Source organism: Cryptomeria japonica, chromosome 7 (assembly GCF_030272615.1).
Source record: "Cryptomeria japonica chromosome 7, Sugi_1.0, whole genome shotgun sequence".
Classification (NCBI taxonomy): Eukaryota; Viridiplantae; Streptophyta; class Pinopsida; order Cupressales; family Cupressaceae; genus Cryptomeria; species Cryptomeria japonica.
Genome location: NC_081411.1, coordinates 160,230,064 through 160,248,324, shown reverse-complemented (window position 1 = coordinate 160,248,324; position 18,261 = coordinate 160,230,064).

Here is an 18,261-nt window from a genome sequence, read left to right as displayed (position 1 = left end):
TAGAGCAGCATGAGGATGCATGAGAAGTGGATCCCCTTTTGTGAGGAGGATAAGCTCCAATTTATAGATTGGAGAAGGCCAATGAAGGGCCAAGATTGATTTAAATATGAAGGGTTGAGATTTATTTTGGATAGAAGGCATGGATCAAGGTGCATTGGGAAAATAAATAGGAATATAAAATTCCTTTGGAAAAGGGGGGAGAAATTTGAATTTCAAACTTGAGAAATTAAAAATTCCAAAATAAGGATGCATTGAGAGATTCAAAGAAATTTGAATTTCTTTGAGAGACTCAATGTTGATGTGACATGAGTGGGAATTAAAAATTGGAGAATAATGATAAGCATGATTATGATAGATTCTAGAAGAATTAATTAGGCTAAGTGGGATTAGGAAAAGTGATTTGTAGGAATCACATGACTAGGTTAATTAATTAGAATTAATTAACTGAGTGAGTTTTAGAGGAAATAATTATTGAAGGGGACTTTAGAAGAATCGAGGAATAATTAATTTATTTGATAAATTAACTATTGGACTATAGTGACATGATTAATTAAACTATATTTAATTGATTCTGAGAGGAATAAGGATAACACAATTAAAGTCAATTAATTATGCTGATAGGCTTAAATTAATTAAATATTAATTTTAGGTGTCTACATTTTGCCCCTCTTTGATATAGCATTGTGAAATTGTAATGCCCCACTAGGAAACCCCGAAGGGATTAAGCCATAACACAAGAATAGAGTGCAATAATTTTATTTTTTTTAAGTTACACAACATTAAGATACAACAAGATATCAAAGATTCAGATTACATAGCGGAAGACAACAACTAACACCTAAAGAGTTTCCTAACGTGATTACTTAATTACACATTTAACTTAACTCACACTAAAAAATACAATAAGTTGATTATCTTAAAAACGAGATAATTCTTAAACAAGGATAATTTCTTTCAGAAGATGAAAATATAAATCACATGCTAATGTTTATCCATTATGATTCATTCATACCTTACATTCAAGCTTTTCATTAAAAATATAAGCCATGCATCTAATATTCTAACACACAAGAATTTCATCATAAACTTATGAGATCTTTTCATGCATACTTAATTTCCTTAACAACAACTGAATATATTCCATTACTCTAAGCTACATTCTTTCACGATCCAATTTACTGCATCTAAGAGAGGGCTGCATACATGCATTTAAAATTAATTTAATCTTATCCACTTATACATTCTATCAAAATGTCCTTCATATATGCTAACACTAAACATGAAACATAAGAATAAAAGCATCACATAACACCAAGATGATCTCCAAGTTCACCCCTAAGGGCTACATCTCTGGGTCTACTCAACTGCAAGAGCCCTCTGATAATTAATAAAGTTAAGCATACATGAGGTTTTCATAATTTACAATCCTGCCATCAAGGCAAAACATAATCAATATACAAACAACCACGTCAGTCAATAAATACATAAATGATCCCTGAAAAGGAAAGGATCCAACTGAATATAATCGAAGCTAATATAAAGGTCCATTAGGACATCCAAAAAACTGAGTCATCACCACCCAAGGTCTAACATGAAACCAGATACTCACAAGGGCGTAGACAATAGAACGAATCCACAAACATGCTCCTAACAGGACAATACAACAACACCCTAGCGAACGTAGGGACAAGTGTCATCACACAACCTGGTATGGTTACCCTAGTAGGTCTTCATAGGTTCCGACCCCATACACTGGGTTGCCTTGGCAACCTAATCCGAACCTTTGGCCTATCCAAGCCTCAAGTGGACCCACACATCCTTTCATGAAGAAAACGATGATGGTTTGCCATTTCAGGCCTTCTCACAACATGTCGAGTCTGTGTTAGCACTCATCCCATGTGTGAGGCACAATTATCTTACTTAGAGATTAACATTCTAATCTATTGTTAGGTTAGCACTTATTAGACTCACTCTTGATGGGTTACCCAACATCCACTTTGGGCGCAACCCCCAATCGAAAGCCACTTTCCCATACGACACTAGACCATACTCAACGAAGTCAAAACCAAGGAATACACATGGTCAAGCAAACATAGTTCAAAATGGAGGGAACAACCATCAGGTCAAACATGACTCAAAAGATGTACACTTACTGACGGTACTCTAACCAGAGACCTGACCAACTATGGTCAACCACGAATCATCATTCGACACCCACATAAAGGATATGACCAACTACGACACCACCATAATACAATAGTCAACTCGAGACCGAGGACAGAAACAAGTACCCAAATCAACCATACGACAGGGTCCAATCAAAAAAAGCAAGGCTTGCCATTACTTCAGCAAAAGCGAATACAAAAATTAAACTCGCATAGGCAATAACCAGCAGATACAATATTTTTTGAATTGATTTAAACATTAAATGTTGATCAAGTTTTCTAAATGATCTAAGTTAGATTGCAGTTAGCCACCTCATCTAGGTACGGTTTATTCTTGGTTTTCTAACTCTCTAAGGTTCATTTGCATCGAGCATACATAAATATGCCATTATGAGTGATTAAACCAATTTCACATAAATATAATTAAACAACCATTAACCAACTAAATATGATATTTAATCTTCAATTAAAACATCATTGTCACACTGGTTCAAAAATAATTTTCTCTAAGTTCATCTATCCAGAACCAAGTTACACTTTCCTGATTAAGGAAATATACACATATAAGGAATCAAAGTAAAGATAGTCTGTTCCAAATCTTAACAATTATTTCCTTATGCATATAGAAAAATGCTAGAATCAACTATTAATTAATATACGCATTTATTAATCCATGATTAATAAAATATAACAAATTAATAATTAATAACACTATTAACAAATCAAGTAACTAATTAGAAAAATATTCATTAATAATAAAATAAAATTTGAATATTAATTAATGTATGTTTTTCGTTATACAAATAATTAATAACAAATTAATAATATTTTATTACTTAATGAACATTTAAATCATAATTAAAAAACTTAATTAAAAATTAACATTAAAGTATATAAAAAAATATTATATTTTTTTTTAGTAATAAAAATATATATAAATTTTTTTTATTTTTTTTATTTTTATAAAAAAAATCATATATAGGGGGAGGGTACCCACGTGGACCCACCCACGTGGCCCCCCCTTGGAAGCTCACGCTGCCCCTTGGGGGAGCGCTGCTACCCAATGGGAGCACGCAACACCCCATGGGGAGCGCTACTGCCCCAAAGGGAGCACGCAGCACCCCTTGGGGAGCGGTGCTGCCCAGAGGGAGCACACAACACCCCTTCCACGTGGTGGGGAAACTCAGCCACATGGGGGGGTGGGTTTCACACATTTTTTTTTTTTTAAAAATTACTGTCAAAGCACACAGTAATAAAAAATATAGTCCCAGAGACTTTAAATATAATTTTTATTTTATTTCCAGAAAGCATGGGTTACCAATATTTTCAAATACCCAGAATTAGGAAGGAAAAACTCTCCAAAACAACACCAAACTGGCAAAACAATAAGGATTAACATCCATTATCCAAACCTAGGCAGATTTATCTGATTAATGTTTGAGTTTGAAAGCATAAATTTGGAATTTAAATCAATTTCCATTGCAAACAACCAATCTCAATTTTATTTTTGATTTTAAAAACAATTAGACTAACCAAAAACTAAACTTGGAATGGAAACAACAAGAAGGGTTTGGATTGGAAATAAAATTGCATATGTTTCATTTTCCCCAAATAGATGGGAGTTTTCCATCTTCACACACAAATTTCTTAAAAATACAAAACAATTTCTTAAAAACAAGAAAATCAATGAAATTAACCAGAGCTCTACCTGGCTCAGCAATCCTGGCAAGATTGAAGAAGAGCCCCATTCTCCAGCTCAAGAAATTCCCTTTCTTCCCAAAACCCCCAAATTTTCCATCCAAGAATATTTTTCCAAAAAAAAATATTTTTTTTCCAAAAAATATCAATCTCCCCTATTTTTCCAAAAGTCTAGGTTAAAAGGGAAGAGTTTGACCAAAAATTTTATTTTTGGATTTAAAATTTTTATTTAAAATAAATCACAAAAATCATTCTTTTAAACTATATCAATAAATTAATTTTGCTTTTCAATTTAAAATTTGATTTTTTCAATTAACTTAAATTAACCTTTCTATTTCAAAGGAGCCAACAAGATTAAATTAATTCTATTTCAAAGGAGCCAACAAGATTAAATTAAGTCTATTTCAATTAAATTTAAATCTTTCTTTTTCTAACAGCATAAGCATATTAAATTTAACATTAAAATTAACCGTTTAATTGAACTTACTCCTAAACTAAATCAGCAACTCAAATAACGATTAATCACATAAAAAGGGAGCCTATTTAATTTAGTCCCCAAGTAAACTAATGCATGAACACACATTAAATCAATTAAAGATTAAGGATCAATCACTCGATTTAACCACACACGCAAGCACGCCAACCAAGAAAGTCAATCGGACAGATGACACACAAACCCAACCAAAGGGAATACTGACGATGACTGACGACGCTCACTTGAGCATGACTATGGTCAAATGAGAGACTCCCGACCACCTAATCCAACTCTAAGGATTAAAGAGGTCCACTCAAACCTACAAATTTAGGCAGAGACAAACCTCGCACCCATGCAGTACTGTACCTGAAATCTCCTGCAACCAAGAGTCATACATGGATACATATATAAATTTAATGAAAGTGTTAGCCTAAGAAAATAATACGAAATAAGAGAACTAATAACTTGCATACAAATTGGTGCGAAAACCACATAAACTGATATGCACTAAATCAAACATCTGACTATAATCATTATATTATGATAAACGAACCAAGGTTAAACTGAGATTAGAAATTGATTAGGGTAGGGGTACTACATTCTCCCCCCCTAGATTTCGACTTACTCCTGGAAGTTGTAAGGCTAGATGGAGAACATGTCGCACACATAAGCCCTGAAACTCATTCAACCAATATTAAATTGCATATAGGAATATTTCCATAAATAAATGAAACATTATTGCTAAATCCTTTACGAATGCCATTACCCATTGGTAAGATACATCTAAATCTATACATTTCTTATAACATTCAAGGAATTATCCACAATCATAGCAGAGAAACAAGAATTTTCTCCCTTTCATTACACCAAATTAAAGCACTAAAAGAGGTACGCAACAATTACCATACTTATCTGTCAAACATGACATGAAAACATGCCATCAAGATCAATTTTCCTTACCAATACATCTTTTTCACAAAATTTTATCGCATAGAACTAGCTTCAAATATCAATTTCTACAACCAAGTTAACTTTCATGAAATAAGAGCAACATAGATAACTCAATTGTTTACACTTGCCAGGCATATGAAAACCTTTCCAAAGACTATGTCCCATAACATAGTGACAAGTTAACATAACTTACTCCATGATACACATAATAACCATCCACAAATTGGAATGCATAACTCAAAAGGCCACATATGAGCATGTCTAATGCTCGGTCAAAGATAACATGCACGATCAGCATCTCTATGCCTGATCTCAAAACAATAATATGATCATAAATATCCAATGTCTCACTCAAGGCTCGATGGTGCTAGGCACACCATAGCGGTGCTACCTTCCATACAAGACCTTTGTGAATATCCCTTGTTGAGTAAGGTGGATAGCCTCCAAGAGATAGTCACCACACATAGGTAGGTAGTGGATCCTAGCTGCATCATAGCCTCACATACCCCCATCCTCAAGGTTCCTTACGTCTACTTCCTCATACAAACTCTACCAAGACTGTCTCATATGTCCTTGGAGAGGATTTTCACATTTCAACACAAGACCAGCATACGAAAATAATAAGGATAAACCAGTTTAGCCACCAAGTACAGATGAATAAAGATAATAAATCATCAACTTCAACAACAAGGCAAGAAAATAATCCAGAATTTGCAACACTAAATCAAGAATGCAAAAGATCACAAGATTGTGGCTAAACCTTCAAAGTCAAAGTAAAATAAATTGTTGGTCCCCAAAGAAATATAAAGAATATCATAACTGCACACAACATCACTATGTGACTAGCATCTAGCCACCAACGAGGAAGGAAGGAACAATCGTCTAGCTATTGCAGTAGCTCTTCATGTGGTACGACATAGTCACACTACCCACATGGCTTGGCAGTGTGCACCTCGACATCACCCCACATCACATTGTCACGTGGCATGGCAATACCGCAAGTGGAGAAGACACTCAATGGACGTATCTCGCATGGTAGTGTACCTCGCGAAAACAAGCACGCGTAGGTCACGTCTTGCATAGCGATGTATGTATAAGGATACTCACCGTAAGCCAGAGGTATACATGACTAAGGTCCACCCACATGCCCACCAACACATACAAACTAGAATCTCATGTGGATAAACCTACCTTTCATGAAGACAAGGCAAAGGATCCTCCAAAATACACCATCACTATGCTCAAGAAATGCCATCAAAATGCTCAATTAAAGGAGAGGAGCAGGCTGTCACATATAAACCTATAAATAGATTCATCAAAAGGGAAAGTATTGAGTACACCTTTGATACAATTTTATAGTATAACTATATCATTCCTCAAAATAGAGAAGCTAAAGTCGCTTCGCACTGACATTACTCGTACGCCAATCCATAGTATTCAAGGAATGGTGACTTCGAATACTACCCCTTAACATACTAAATTACCCACAACCCAAGGTTTGGTACTTAGTAGGGAAATAAATAAACAACATCACATAAACAATATGGTTTCCCATACTCATAAGCAACATATCCTCCATGGTTGATTACTTCACCAATCCATGGGCACATATAATAACCACTGGTTTCTTACAATACACATGAATACACCAGTACTGGTTTAGTCACATTTACGGGGAGTACTTTTTAGTACGCTATCATCTACTCAAGGAAGATTTTAATTATGCTTCCCACATGCATAACTGAATAAAGTTTACTCTAGAATTAGGTACTGAAATTATTAACGATTCACAATTACATAAGGAAATAACATCATTCCTATATCTTTCTCGAATTTTACTAAGCATCCGTATTCACATGCTTAATAAACATTCTATTAAAATCAATGCATTCTTTAATACCATTTCTAAAAATCTGATACTCTAGGCAAAGAGAAGGGGAAAGAGAGTTTGGTAACCAAACTATTTCCTACAAGGATACAAGATCAATCAAGATCACACTATTTATTAAAATTTCTCACTATAAGCCTATCATTTTAATTACACAGTTTTCATTTCGCTACCGTTTTAGAAGGATGCCAAACAACCTAACATGACATTTCCAATTAGTATGGTTGCAACAGGAGGTTCCAGTTTTCCAAACAATAGAGATCAAAATAGGCAATCTTTTCGATAATACCAGACCTCTTGTGAACACTCACTACTATAAAACAATACAGACACATGTTATAATTTGCAACCTATCATTGAAAATCAAATTACGATCAAAAGGTAACCAAGGAGCTATCACCAAAATAATACATATTAATGCATGCACATCAGACAAGCTTTTCATTCACACTTTCTAAACATAATAAGGCAATTACATATATTCAAAAGCAAGTTCAATGGAGCATTGCTAAAATAAATCCTCAATCAAACTGGTTTAATGAAACACATAAAACAATCTTTCATGGAACACATTAATGTTAGGATTCCCACAGATACTAAGAGGGGGGGTGAATCAGTATCTAACTGGTGTACATAATTTCTTGTCTTAAAACATGCAGACACTAGTACATTCGGAGCTGATTTCCGATGGCCGTTTGTCGGATTTTCGACGAATTTTCGTCGGAGTGTCAAAAAAATCCACCGTCAAAAACTCGGCGTCGGATTGGTCGATGATGCCATGCCCGTTAGAAATTCGACAATCCAATGGACTCTGTCGATGGTCAAAGAAGTCATCAATCGAAAGCTTGGTATTCGTCGTAATTCTGATGATGATCATTTTTATAAAAAAAATAAATATAAAAGAGCCATCGAAGGAAGGAAGTTCTTTCAATTTGTTTTAAATCCTAAGGGGTTTAGGGTTTAGGTTTTAAGTCGCTTTAATACCTGAGAAAAGCCCTTTTGGTTTCTAATTTGGCGTTACTATATTCACTTAAGTAATGGGTTCATTTATCATAAAAGTGTTCTCCCCTTGTCATTTACCTAGGCGGTCCCTTTAAATATTTTATTCTTGCTCGCTTTTAATTTGCCTTTTCTAATGTCCGTTGGGCCTTATAAGTATCATGCTATTTTCTGTTGATCTGATGGCCCACGTTGATTCGTGACCAAAAAGTGCTCGAAACTTAGTTTCCGTGAAGTAGCGAAAGGTAAAGGTGGACCCAACATATAGGTTTGGACCAAAACTAAACACCGATCAAGTTTCATCTGATCAGACAGACATCGTGGTTTCGTGAGATCAAGCTAAACATGTTTTAAGCTTCGCGAAGTGGCAAAAGGGTTTGGTGGGTCCCAGAGATAAGCGATCTTCTTTGGTTAAAGAATGATTGGGTTGGAAAAAGATCAATGGCTTCTCGTTGTTTCGTGGCCAGGAGATGCACGAGCTACACCTTCAGCGAAATAGCGAAAAGGTGGAGGGTCCTGCTAAGAGTGGTAGTAAATATGGTAACCCCAGTTGGCGATGACATGGCGGTGACAAGGCACTCAGTTGGTAGTATGCAGTGGGTCAGGGCAAGGTTGTCATAAAAAGAGTAAACAACGAGCAAGTTCTTGAGATCTAACGGCTCGCGTGAATTCACGAAGATAAGATGCTAGCAAGTTAGTCATTCCGAAGTAGCGAAAAGGCCGATGGGCCCAAGGGACAAGCATGGCATGAAGTTAAAAGTAGATCAGGTCTATTTTGATCTAACGGTTCTTGTGGTTTCATGGTTGCAAGCCAAATGAAGAATAATGTTTGCGAAGTTGCGAAAGACAGGTGGAAATCACACAGAGGAGTGACGTGGCATAACAGTTGCCACTTTTTGTAGATCTTTTTGTAGAGCTTGGAAAAAGATCAATGGCTTCTCGTTGTTTCATGGCTGGGAGATGCACTAGCTATACCTTCAGCGAAATAGTGAAAAGGTGGAGGGTCCCTCTAAGAGTGGTAGTAAATGTGGTAACCCCAGTTGGCAATGACATGGCCATGACAAGGCACTTAGTTGGCGGTATGCAGTGGGTTCGGGCAAGGTTGTCATAAAAAGAGTAAACAATGAGCAAGTTCTTGAGATCTAACGGCTTGCGTGAATTCGTGATGATAAGATGCTAGCAAGTTAGTCATTGCAAAGTAGCGAAAAGGCCGATGGGCCCAAGGGACAGGCATGGCATGAAGTTAAAAGCAGACTAGGTCTATTTTGATCTAATGGTTCTCATGGTTTTGTGGTTGCAAGCCAAATGAAGAATAATGTTCACGAAGTCACAAAAGATAGGTGGAAATCACATGGAGGAGTGACGTGGCATAACAACTACCACTTTTTGTAGAGCTTTTTGTAGAGCTTGGAAAAAAGATCAATGGCTTCTCATTGTTTCGTGACCGGGAGATGCACAAGCTATACCTTCAGCGAAATAGCGAAAAGGTGGAGGGTCCTACTAAGAGTGGTAGTAAATGTGGTAACCCCAGTTGGTGATGACATGGTAGTGACAAGGCACTCAGTTGGCGGTATGCAATAGGTCCGGGCAAGGTTGTCATAAAAAGAGTAAACAACGAGCAAGTTCTTGAGATATAATGGCTCGCGTGAATTCGCGAAGATAAGATGATAGCAAGTTAGTCATTGCAAAGTAGCAAAAAGGCCGATGGGCCCAAGGGATAGGCATGGCATGAAGTTAAAAGCAAATCAGATCTATTTTGATCTAACAGTTCTCATGGTTTCATGGTTGCAAGCCAAATGATGAATAATGTTTACGAAGTCACGAAAGACAGGTGGAAATCACACGAAGGAGTGACGTGACACGTGGTTTAAAAAAGTGGTTGAGGGCCCACCTAGGTGTAACCGACAATTATGTGGGAATAGTAAAAGGGAACATGTGGCGGATTAAGGGTGGAACCAAAAGGAGTTTCAAGGGCTAATGGCCAACTTCCATGTGGCATTTATTAACCAGATAACAAGTGGGGTAAGTAATTCCTGGATAAAGGGCCCACTTAAAAGGCATTCATCTCAAGATTGATCCAACGCTTCTCATTGTTTCATGACCTGAAGATGCCTATAGCTTAACCTCAGTGAAATGGCGAAAACCGTTAGCTGTCAAGATGAGGCACGGTTAGTTAAAAGGATTGACAGTCCCGGTTGGAGTTAAAGGCCGGGTGATTTGAGTTTGATCTAACGCTTGGCGCGGCCTCGCAAAGGAAAAGTGCATGATTGTTAAACTCCGTGAAGTGGCGAAAAGGAGGTAGGGCCCAACACTAAAGCAAAGAGATTAAACAGAGATAAAGGTGATGTAAGTTCTCAAGATCCAACGACCAGCATTGTTTCATGAAAGAAAAGAGAACGGGTTTTATGTTCTGTGAAGTAGCGAAAGAACGAAACAGAGGAAAGACTTAGAGAAATTATGACCTGTTGGAGCTAGTTTTGAATTCAATTTGGCAAATTTAATTTTGAAAAGAAAGCCGAAGCATGCAGAGTTAATTTCTAAAAACTTAAATGCCAACTTGCCCTTTTCAGTTCGCATCAACTTGATTGCTAAGTATTGTTTCATCGAAGTTGTTGCAGAGCGATTTTCTTCAGGCGAATAATCAGGTTTCTTATGCTTTTCTTGATAACTCTTGGTTTGTTCTCAAATACTGCTGTGTGAATTACTTCATTAGAGCTCTGTGCTAGCTTCTAGTGGTATAATTGTTTGACCAGAATGGCACCCAGAAGAGAATTTATAGGGAAAGTGAATTATGAGGACTGAAATATCTGTGATGATTTTTTAGAGCAATTAACCATGTCCACCAATGTTGGGGCTAAGGCCAAAGAGCTAGTACCTAAGAACCATCGTCTAAAAATTGGAGATGGCCTTTATGATAAGGGTAATTGGTTGAGGGACCCTGAAATAGGATTGTCAGGCTTAGGACTCTTCAAAGTCAGTTTTGGGCAGAGGAATTCCCTAGCTCCTTTGAATGGCATATGGGAGTAGGAAGTAGGAAAGCTTGTGGTCCCAGGTGTTTTTATGGATGTAGATCTATTAGCCCTGATTGCACAAAATTATGACTCTATGGCAAGATGCATCAAGAACATAAAGGGATCAGTCTTGATTGAGATAAATGAAGATGAATTCAGGAAAGTGTTTAAACTCAGTGAGTCCTCCAATTTGTTAGAACCTATTGACTTTGAGTCATTAGCCTAGGTTTACAACACACAAAGGGATCATCTTAGAAGTGGCCCATTGAAAGAATTCTTTGTAAAAATAGGGGGGTTAACAGTTGTAGGCCCCAACACAATGGAACCATTCTCTCTCAACCTATTCACTCTAAGAGCTAAGGGTATGTATTGGGCATTATGCTAGATTTTTGGAGAGGATGCTGAAAAGAATATGCCAACCCATTATATGTTAATGATTGCACAAATTCTAAACCCCTCCCTAGCAATAACATTTGATTATGCCTCATAATTTGCTGATGCAATTCATAAAGGGCTAGTAGGAATAAAAAATGGTAAGGTGGATAGGCCATTTGGATGGTACTCCATGTTAATGCATATGTTTCTGTTCAAAGGGGCTGATTATTTTGGAAAGGAGATGGACCTGATTGAGGTCAAGGATAAAGAGGAGATGCCAGTGCAATTGTGGAGTACTGTTCTATCTTGGGATAGAGAAGATGCAAGTTATTTAAAGTTTTATAGATGCTTTGCATCTAAAATTAGGATTCTTCTATGCAGAGAAAACCCTAGAATTCCTAAGGCTCTTTTGGAGTTTCTCAGACCAAAGGAGTTTGCAGAGGATATCAAGATTGTTCACAATTGGGGAGACATATATTTGTACCCTGTGTCTACTATTTTTAGAGTGTTTGGATTTAGAGGCACCCCCTTTTTACTACCCTATCAGGTCCCATTGAAGATAGGGATTGCAGAAGTCCTGAGACAAATTGGGGGAGTACAAGAAGCAGAGATAACCAATAGAGGTAAAGGGACTATTTTCCCAACTATTACCATGGCTCACCATTTTGTGATCACTAAGGGTGGATGGAGATTTTTTGAAGAATTCTTTAAGCCATATAGGTTGTCTACTGCAGTGTCAAGATGTGCAGACCCCAGGGATTTTTTCAATGGCATGTTCAGAAAAAGAGAAGTGTGCAGAGGTAGGCCACATCAATTTCAGTTCCCAGAAGATCTGATTAGAAATGAATTCAGCTTAGATGAGCAAGAACTGAGGAAGGAGAAGTGGGTGGCATATAAGAAAGCCCTTGATTTTATCCATCAATTTGACACTGCCTATGACCCCCTTTCTAGCTTCAATCCATTTGAGGAGAAAATAAAATTTCCGATTCTTTATTTTGAAGATCTCATGCAGACCTTAAAAGAAAAGAGGGAGGCCATAATGCAAAATGAGCCTGATAAGGCTAAGATGGTATTGGCTAAGCCTGCCTTTGCTAGAGATATCCCACATGGTGACTATGTAATGCACAAAAGGTCAAAGTACACTGTGATAATGCCAGTGACAGGTGAGCCTTCCACTTCAAAAGGGAAGAGGAAAATTGAAGATGTCATTGACATCCAGGATTCCCCTAAGAAGCAGAGAGTGGGAAAGGAAATTGAAACTAATGAGCCTCAATATTCTCCATCTCAGTCTCCTATCCACATTGGAGATGAACAAGTTGTGGCTGAACAATTATTGCAGTTAGGGAGTCTCAGTGAGATTGCCTATACCTATGAGGAGACACAAGAGGGGATGCTCGAAGAGCCACCTAATGCTGAAATGGATTTGACTGATGGTGAGTTAAAGGGCCAAGAAATGGACCTTACTATTAAGCAAGCTAGTGAAGAATTCCTAGCTGATAGTCATTTTGTCACATCAGGAGCTTTTATATAGTTTCTATGGAAGCAAAATATTGATCAATTCAAGACTAGATGTGAATAGAGGAAAAGTGAACAACCTCTTAAAAATATAACTCAGGTAGAAGAAGAGGTTAAGAAAGAAATGATGGAGGATTTCAAAGCAATCACCCCTGAGAAAGGAAGACAAATGGTAGCAAAGGCTGGTGTGTTGATTCTCCCTAAATGGGATATAGTTGATGCCTTAGTGCTTGACGCAGTGAGGAAAGAAACACAGCCTATGGAAGGAGTGACATTCAGCAAGAATAATGCTACTCTTGTCATGTGGTCTTTAAAGAAGGATGAAAACAAAAGAAGGAAGGATGCATCAGATTCTAGCCTCTTAGGAGGCATGATAGTTAAAAGAGTCCAAGACACAGGGGTAGTGGAAGTTGCAAGCACAGTCCTAGAGACTGCAAAATTCAGTGTTGCGGTGGCAGAGAAAGAGGCACAAGAAAAGGCTAATCTCTAATTGAAGTTGGAGACTATTTTAAAAGCTTACAATGATGCTAAAGAAGGAATAGCCAACAGAGACAACATAATTGCTAGACTCCAGAGTCAACTGGCAGGTCAATATCATTCTGGTGAATCTTCTACACTCATGATAGCCTCCTCTCCAACAAGACCCCCTCCTACTAGTCCCATCATTGAATATCCCCCTTCTCCAATGCCTTCTAGTTCCCAATTACTTGAAAATGTCGTACATGAGTTGGAAAAATTGAAACAAGCTCAGACATTGTATGCAAACAAATATGAGGAGAAGGTGAGAGCCACCATCTTGAAGTTTGCTGACTCAGTCAAAACCTCCAATGTATACATAAATATGAAGAGGATTCTTGATATTTTGAGCAAATTGAGAGAAGAAGAAGCCACTTTGGAACCAGTCCTGAATAAGTGGGTGCCTAGAGGTAAAGAGTTAGAGCTCATGTGTTCTTCCCATACAAATGCAGAAGAGAATGACAATCTACGGTCTACATGTGAGTTTATAAAAGAGATGAATATTCTTTCAGTGGAAGGAGCAGGTATAAAAAGAAAAGCCCAACTTTATAGGAAAGAATATTCAAATCATAAATTTGAAATGTTTCCAAGAGGTTTCATTGGTCCTGTCTAGCTAAAGGAAGAGAAGACTTGGTTAAAGGAGGTGGACCACAATTTGTCCCTAAGGATCAATCAGATTATTAGTACTGATGACACATCCTTATTTGTCCAAACAATTGAGGAAATTGAAAAAGTGAAATCTCATTATGGTTTCATAGAAACAGAGATTGGGCATGTACGAGTCACTTGGAAGCAGCTAGAAGATATGAAATAGAAGATTGCTAGTTTTACTTGGCCTATTGATGATGTGTATCAGGAGTGGAAAGATAAGTATATGGGACAAAAAGAAGATGCTCGGGAGTAGTTACAGGAGGTTGCAACAGAACAACAAGCAGAGGAAGCTGCAGATGCTGAAAAGGACTTATAACCGCTTCTTGAAAATGACCAGTTGTTTGTAACAAACTTTCTTTTGAAGGGTCCAAAGCTTGTATGCATCCATATTATTATAAATGGATACTAGGACTCCTAAAAAAATGATCGCAAGTAATTGTAAGAAAACACAACAGAAATTTATCTGAGCTTTTTTCTAGTCTTATGGAGAATACTCTGAGTTTTGTAATATTTTCTCAAAATTAATATCAATATACAGACTAGAAATAGTGTATATACATAAATGTGCATAGCAGTCATAGGGCAAGTCATGTCAAATGTGCAACTCAATACAATAAATAATCTTAGTTTGTAGCCCTATAGCATCATAATGTAGTCCTTGACCAAGTATGCATACAAGAAACATCTAGTTCTATTAAGGCACAAGCATCAAAGTCAAAGGTTATGACAACTAGTGAAAAACATCAAGAACAAAAAGTTTAGTCTCAAGAATTAGGAGTTGTAATAAAAAAACTTACAAGGATGAGGCATATTCATAACTTTTGCAGTCCCACCTTGGATATCAACACTAGGAGCAACTCATATTGTTCATGTATAGACAAGACAATATGGGAGTTCATTATACCCAGCAACTTGTGGTGTTGTTGTTCGTGTTGGCTCTGTTGGACCCTACAATTAAGATTCAATATACATTATTCAATAAGATTAACTATGCAACATAATGAAATATTGAAAAGTGTGTTACCTTGTTGAGCTTCACTTGGTTTCGAGAATAGTTTAATATTCTCTACTTAACAGGGCCAACCACGTGAAGGTGGAAGCTCATTTGGCCCCTCCCCCCCCCCCCGCCCCACCTAACATCACTCTAAATTCCCCATTAACATCTTATAACATTCATTCATTAATTCTTTCTACTATTAATAAAATATTGCATTCATTCATTAACACATAACATTGATTAACATTAATTAACATGCAACATTCATCAATATTAATTAACACATATCATCCATAACCATTAATTAGCACATAATTACATTCACTAACACATAAAAATCAGTCATTATCAAATAAGTTAGATTACAATCATTTCTTTCTTTATTTTTTCTTTGAAGCTATGAAAAGACTAAGTGGAACATCAGTGTCTTCATCATTTCCCCCCTCTACAGATTTTCTGCCAATTGCTCGTGATCTCAATGTATGCCTATTCCTATACTGAGGACGAGGGCATTGAAGTGAAGGGGGGTCCTTTGCAATAACAAAGAAATGGGTTAAATTCAAAACAAAAAAATTATTATTGTTACAAGTATTTCATTAATTTAGAGAACATAATTGTTGTGCTCTTTACCTGATGGGGCCACATCATTTTGTGTAGCCTCAACCTCAACATGGTGAACATCACGGTCCTCTTCACCTGAGTGGGGAACATCACATTTTCAGGTTGTGTACCCAGATCATGCTCCACTTCCTCACCATCGACTACATGCTCTCAAATATTAACAAGAAAGGTTACATTAATTACTACTCTAATTACAAATTAAGATGTTTAATTGTATTAATAGCTAAATAAATAAATTTGAATAGCAAATGAATACCTCCACTACTGGGATGCACATCCGGACCTTCACGTACACCAGTGTTTCACAATTAGCAGGCTGCATTCCAATGACATGCACATTGTTATCATTGCTTGCTTATTTAAAACAAATATAGTCACTTTATGTTGGAACTCAACATCAATTAGATTATTAGTAAAGTATTCAATTTGAAACAACTTCCATTTACCATATTTACCTATGTGACGGATGCACTCGAATGTTGTGTATGCCCACTCAATTCTCATAGCCGATCAGCCACGGTTGAATAGCCTTGTTGGTAGGCAATTCTCTTGTCATCTTCTATGGGCGCTCTATTGAATTCAGAGCCCTACATTTTTGCTTGGTACTGTGAATTTTGCTTGCATTGTTTGATTAAAAAAAAATGTTTGCAATTTATTAATATTTTGAGACAATATGGGAGTTTACATGAGATACTTACAATTCGTGCAACAATATGAGAAGATCCAAGAAATGATGCTATGTTATTAGTAGTAGTCACCTCTGGCACATCCTCACGTGCATCTCCTCCTGCAAAAAATGAATCCACTATGAAATGGCATTAGAATTCAAGAAAGAATGCTTGAAGGGAAATAAACACATGACATAAGATAGAGCAAAAGAGGAATCTACCAACATGATGTGCACTAGAGGATGTCTACATGCTACGTGTTGCCGACATTGCAGTCGGCAATACAGGTGAGGGTGAGCTCTAATGAGGCGGCATTGACATTTGGACAGTAACATTGACAACACCTAAAGAATAATAGATTAAATATATCAAACATTAAATATATGAAAAAGTGCAAGAATTATAAACAAGGATGAACCTTTATTTTGAAAATTGACAGTATCAAGTATGATGTGTTTTGGGTACTCAGAGTGATAAGCCAAGCAAGTGATAATATAAGAAAATCATCATCACCTGATCCTGCAACACCCTAATCGTAGGAACGACTTTCATGAGGGCAAATAAATTGCTGTAAAAACAATACGTACATATTTTAGTTAATGACATAAAAAGAGAATAAAATATAAACCATTATTGAACTTTTGTTATAATTAAAGCTTTCATTACTGCTTACTTGCAAGTTTTCTATTGTCTTATACAATAATTCCACCCTCTGTTGTATCTCATCAGTGGTAGGATGCACGGTTGTCGAAGCAACAATCTCTTTTCTAATTTTTATAAGAGGCATTTTAAAGAATTTCACAAGGTCTGTGGGATCTTCAGGGTCATCATTGCTTAACCCTAACGATTCCACATCCATAGAAAGGTGCTTAGGTACTGCAACTCCCTTTCCCTTTCCACGAACATTCGTCTGTGTGAAGAATATCATTAACAATTACAAAATTAGTATAAATCACTAAAAAAAAGAACATAATAATGTAACAGTTTGCTTCTACCTAATTTGTACAATTAATGAGGTTTACCTACTCGGTAGAAGTGTTGCAAGGTACATCTCTGTCTGTGATATGTGATAGATCCATGTTAGCCTGTGACAAAGAAAAAATATAAAAAATGTTAGCAAAATTACATCATACACAATATGAACAACATGAACTTTGTAGACAAAAAGAGTATTAAATAATAAAAAGATGTTGTCATCAAAATCATTGTAAGTTTTGTAATTCCTTACCTTTAATTTATGTAGACTATGCAGGATCCTCAACTAAATGGTCACATAAATAGTCACATAGCTAATAAACAATCCAATTTCCATAAATAAACACAGTTTAAAAATTGTCACATAAATAGTCACACCCCCTATCTCCATCTCCATATTAAAGGGTGTATCATGAATTAATTATGTAATGGCATTAGAATTCAAAACATAATGAATTAATTATGTAAAAAAAATTCTATCAAGAAGTCAATATTCAATAGATAATATACTAATCGCATTCCTCATACATTTCATTCCTCATCATCATGAACATCAAGGTCATCATCGCCATCATCCTCATCATCATCATCATCATCATCATCATCATCATCATCATCATCATCGTCATCATCATCATCATCAACGTCTTCGCCATCATCATCACCATCATCACCATCACCGTCATCATCATCATCATCATCATCATCATCATCATCATCATCATCACCATCATCATCATCTTCTTCTTCTTCTTC